Here is a 5,504-nt window from a genome sequence, read left to right on the forward strand (position 1 = left end):
GGCTTCTTTTCCTGAGTTGTTTTGGCTCCCGCCCAAGTCTGTGGGCAGGGCGGCCACGTGCCGGGAGCTGCTAGGGCCTGGGCGACCCTGGTGGGCGGAGTCTCGCGGGAGAGGGGGGCCTGACGGGGCGGGGCCTGGTGGGCGGGGCGGGGCCTGGTGGGCGGGGCGGGGCGTCAGGTGTGCAGAGCGGCTGGCGCTGGGAGCGGTGGTCTCGACGGCGTGAAAGCCTCATTTGCAGTCTGGGCTTGCGCTGGAGGGGCCTGAGGAGACGCGGATTGCCGTGAGGAGGGCCCTTCTCCGGCCAGCAGGAGAGGTGACACACCTGGCCCTGGGCAGGGCTGTTGGAGCGGGGCAGAGAGGCCAAATGGGAGGATGGTGTGTCTCCAGGAAGAGCATCTCCTGCGTCCCCACTGTAACCCGAGGCGGGGTTCCCGGTGCGTCCCCGGGCGCCTCGCCGCCCACTGGCCTCGCCGGAGTCCTTACCAGTGGTCTGAGCAGCAACCCAAGCCCCGCCCGCCGAGGTAGGAAGGATCACTCTTGTTCTCATTTGAGAAGCGGGCTGGGGAAGGCGCCGTGTCGTCCGAGGCCACATAACCCAGCACATCACCCTGGGTGGCAGGCGACATACCGCCCACCTCACAGGGAGACCCTTAGGACCCGTGGAACTGGGGGAGGCACGTTTGCCCAGGAGAGCGTTTGTCTCGCATGCCAGGTGCGCAGGTGGGCGAGGGAGCTGCGAGGCCCGGTGGAAGACACCAGGCTCCCGTGGCATTGCTGGCGCCGAGGTTCCTGGCTCTCGGCACCATGAGTGCCTGGGCTGGCGGGGGCACAGGGCGGAGCTTCTGCCTCCAGCGCACACCAGCAGCCTGGTCCAGTGGTTTCCGTTCTGACTGGCTTCTGGGGAAGGGGGCCCAGGATACATGAGCTCTGATGGGGGGATAAGCACCCAGGAGTGGAGGCATCTGGGGCTCCGTGCTTCTGCGGTGCCATGTGGGGACAGCAAGCATTGTCTCTCCTCTTAGGTTTAGCTGCCAAGCAGAAAAATCGTGCTATAGCTGGAGGGGGCGTGGCCCAGAGAAGTGTGTTTGTGTGTGTGTGTGTGTGTGTGTGAAGGCTGATGGTAATGGTCCCGTAGGCAGAGGAAATGGCTGCAGCAGGGAAGACGAAGAGTTCGTTGGGGGAGTGATGTTCCCGAGTCACCAGGAGGGGCTGGGACCTAGGTCACAGTGGAGGGGCTGGCCACAAACAGGACTGCGGTCCCTCCTGCTGGCCCGGTGATGAGAGCATATGGGCAGCTTGGGGCTCGTGTGGCAGAAGGTCTTATGAAGTAGAGAGGAGGCTGGAGAGGAAGTGGGGTGCCGTGGGAGAGCCAGGGGCAGGGGCCGTGGGCCTCCCCAAGGGCCCCTGAGGCGCTTGGTCTGGAACTCAGGTGAGACTCACCAGGCGGGAAGGCGGTCCCTCCAGCCACCCAGGTGTGGGTAGTGAGCAGGCAGCGGGCCGGATGCAACAGGTCAGAGACTACAGGCTTGGCCAAGAGAAGATGTGGAAGCGAGAGAGGCCGAGGGAGGTGACGGCGACTTCAAGGGCATGATTGGACACTGGGATTTCAGCCAAGGGAGGACCAGCCCTTGAGGGGTGAGGGATCTGGGGTCCAGTGGGGGTCAGGAAATCGGAGGGAGTGAGCTGGACAGACAGGAGGTGGAGGCAGAGTGGGATGCCATGGGGTAGGCAAAGTGTGAAGAGTGACTGTGGAGTGGCGACCAAGGCGGGGGCGGGGCAGGTTGTTGGGGGAGGGGATGCCAAGGGTGTGGGAAGGGTCACTGACACCAAGACACCAGGAGCAGTGTGGGAGAGAGTGGCCCCCAGGACGAGGGGGCCTGTGGATACCCACATGGGGGAAGGGGCAGCAGAGGTTGTGATCCTGTTGGGGGAGGGGGCAGGGGGCCGGGGAGAAGGGTCTGCAAGCGGCCGCAGGAGCATTTCCAGGAGTGAGGTGCGAGGACAGCAGATGCCCGGCAGGGGGCGCTGAGTCCTCGGAGGACGAGAAACTAAGGGCAGGGCCGGACGGACCCTGTTGGAAGACCCACCTGGAGTCCTAGATGGGCTGGGGCGGCCCAGGAATCTGCATTCCCAGCAAGTTCCCAGTGACCGCCGGCTGCTGATCTAGGGCTCAGCTGTGACTACCACGTTCAAACAGGAAGTGAGCGATCACTTGGCAAGGATCTGGGGGTTTCACTGGGATGAGCCATGAGGAGATGCGACCAGCCCTGCATCAGAGCCAGGGGACAGGACAGTGACATGGGTGGCCTGGGGTGGCCTGCAGCAGCCGGCTCAAGCTCGCCTCTTGACATCACACGTACCGCACCAACAAAATACTGGTAATAACCAATAGATTCCAAATATTGGTAATATACCAACTATTGGTAATAACCAAAGATTCATGATGTGAACTTTTAAGAGCAGGCAAGGGGCTGCAGAGACGGTCTCCCCTCCCTGTCACTCGGGGGCTGCACCCCTAGATCCGTCTGGGGGTCCCGGGAAAGGTGGCTTCGGGTTGGGAGAGGAACCACCAGCTCTGGCCACCAGGCGGCGCCCAAGGACTATGGTGGGTTATACATGGGGGGGTGGGCCCCAGAGGTCTGGGCAGGGGCAGTAGGGGACATATTGCAGGGGGAAGCAGCCACAGCTCTGAGCCCCCAAATTCAGCAACCTCCAGGGGCCAAGACGAGGAGCCCCCTGGTCCCTGGGCCCCTCCTAGCGATGGACCAAGTGCCTTCTGTGTGCCCAGCCCTAGCCTCAGAAAGGACTTGGGGAAGGGGTCACCTCCAAGAACCTTTGGCAAGGTTGGGCCTGGGTTGGCAGCAGGACCGGCCAGTTGGTCGGGCAGACAAAAAGATGGGGCTGGCACTGGTTTCCCACCCACCCCCCCACCTCCGCTCTGACCCCAGATCCAGAGAGGGCAGGACTGGCTGAAGCCTCCAGCAGGGTCAGGCCTCTCGAACCATGGATGGAGCCTATGGAAAGCTCCACGGTGGTTGGAACAGGTGGAGGAGGGTCGTGGAGACCGAAGTCTGTAGGCCGTCCTGTCTCCCAGCCCCCCAGGCATCCTGCCAAGTCCCACCTCTGCACCTTTGCCCAGGCTGTGCCGAGACCTGCAACGTCTTCCTCTCCCCACTCTGCTTCCTACTGCAGCTCAGATGTGCCTCTTTGGGGGAAGTTGGCTGTGATGGCCCAGCTGAAGGGAAGTCTGTTTAAACTGAGCAAGGAGGGGCCCCATCCTGGCACCCCTCTCAGCCCCTCCAAGACCTAGCTCAGCCTCTGCTCTGGCCAGCTACCCCGGCACTCACCCGCCGGCAGCAGGGAAGCTCGGGGGCGGGGCGGGGGGAAGCGCCCAGCAGCCCCAGTGGTTGCGGTTTTACTTTTTATTTTTGAAAGCCCGCAAGTGATGGGCAGTTTGGGAGGGCCAGAGTGGGGGATATGGAGCCCCTCGAGCCAGCCAGGACCCTCCCCAACCAGCCACTAGCCCAGCGTGCGGTTGAGGGGCGCTGATGCCACCAGAGCGTGGGGCATGGCTGCCCACAGTCGTGCCTGCAGGAGAAGGGAGGTCACCTCTTCTGTTCTGTGACTCATCTTTGGGGGAGGGAGAGCCCCCCCTGCACACCCCTGAGGGCGGCGGATGGAAGACATCAGGCTGCCCGGTTCCTGTAAGGCCTCCTGGACCTGCTTCCCCTTCTGAGGAGAGAGAACTTCCCTCCTCCCTCAGCTTCTTGTGTAAGAGGAAAGGGCCGAGGTGCTGCTAGTCTGTGCCCCTCTGCGACCCCTGCAGGCCCAGAGCACCGGGGACTCAGCGGCACTTACATTTATCCCCCTTTCTCAGGTGGAGGTCGAGGCTCCAGGAGGGGCGGGGCTTGCCCCCCAACCCTGGGCTCCTCTGCTCTGCTGTTCCCCTGCTCGGTGCCCCCAACCCACGTGGGGACAGTTTGGACCAGCTGTGACCTACCGATGGCCCCAACTCTGATGCAGACTCCACCTGCCCCGGCCACACCTGTGCCCCGGGGTCCCGCCAGCTCTGTAAAGAGGCGATGCCAGCTGCTGGAGGAGGGGCGCTGGGGCCCGGGCTCCACGCTCTGCCAGGGCAGAGGCTCCTGTGACTCACGCTGGCAGGAAGGAGGCCCACGGCCTCTGCCCACAAGTGGCAGCAGTGCTGCTGTGACCCCCCTCTCCCCTGCCATGCCCCCACCCAGCCTGGCACACAGTGGGTGCTGAGGGGAGTCTGGGGGTGTCCCCCAGACAGGGGTCAGTGTGGTGGTGAGGGGCCCTCTCTCCCTGCCACTGTCCCAGTCACTGCCACACCCCCAGGGCAGCTGCTCTGGAAACCGCGCTGCTGACTCAGGGCCATGCAAGGCCCAGCTGGGGTCAGGCCCTGGCCAGTTGCTCCCCAGGACAGGGCAGGCACCAGTACGGGCTGTGAGGAAGGGGCCCTCTCCGGCCTGTTGGGGGCGCTGAGTATGTGACTAGACCGGGAGGGGCTGGCATTCTGCCCCCAGCTCAGGGGTGGGAAGGGAGGCGCTCTTCAAACCACTCTGTCTGCTTTCTGATGTGTTGACAGGGCTAAGCGTGGAGCAGTGGGGAGCGAGAAGGTCATAGGGAACAAGGAGCCCCAGGTCCTAGCAAGTATCCACGGGGGGTGGGGCTGGGGCAGCTGGAGGCCGGGAGGGGAGGGGAGGGGGAGGTGCGTGGGGGAGGGAGGTGCGGGGGGAGGGGGGGTGTGTGTCCGGGCTCAGTTTGAGGAAGAGGAACTGAGGGCTGCCCCAGGCTGCCTGGGAGGGTGGGAGGAGGGGATTCCCCAGCTGAGGCCAGAGCAGCCCCTCCCCGCTCCTGCCATCACAAAGCCTTGATTTGAGGAAGGGCCAGAGGAGCTGCCTTCTGTAGAAAACAGGGCAGGGACCCGTCCAGGGTGAACAGCGTGGGGGGGCGGTGAGGCCAGGATCCAAGGTCAGCCTGATATCGGAGTTTGAGCTCTTCACCAGCCCAGCTGCCTGACCTTGGGCATCACATCACCCGCTCTGAGCCTCAGTCTCCCCATCTGCAAAATGGGGCAAGAATGTGGCCTCTGTGGGCTTGTGACAGAGATGAAGCTGGGTAAGGAGATCCCAGGTCAAGCCACAGCCGGCCCCTGTCCTCTTGAAGGGAGGGCTGGACTCCCTGGCAGCTGTCCAGGGACAGGCCAGCACACACCAGGGCTACAGAGTCTTAGAGCTGCTTGTCGGAGTGAGACCTGTACATCCAGAGATCTCCCCCTATGTCCGAGGGTGACCTGGGCTGGTCATGCCTCTCAGGTACCTGGAAGTTGCTATTTAGATCCCAAGTTCCCTTCCCACAATAGTTGGCTTGGGGGTCTCTACACACCTCCCCGACACGAGTGCAAACAAGCCCCCAGCCCCCCTGGTGCAGCTTCCATGAACCTGCAGCTCAGGCCCAACTTCCAGCCAAGACCAGGATGC

This window comes from Eschrichtius robustus, chromosome 16, assembly GCF_028021215.1.
Source record: "Eschrichtius robustus isolate mEscRob2 chromosome 16, mEscRob2.pri, whole genome shotgun sequence".
NCBI lineage: Eukaryota > Metazoa > Chordata > Mammalia > Artiodactyla > Eschrichtiidae > Eschrichtius > Eschrichtius robustus.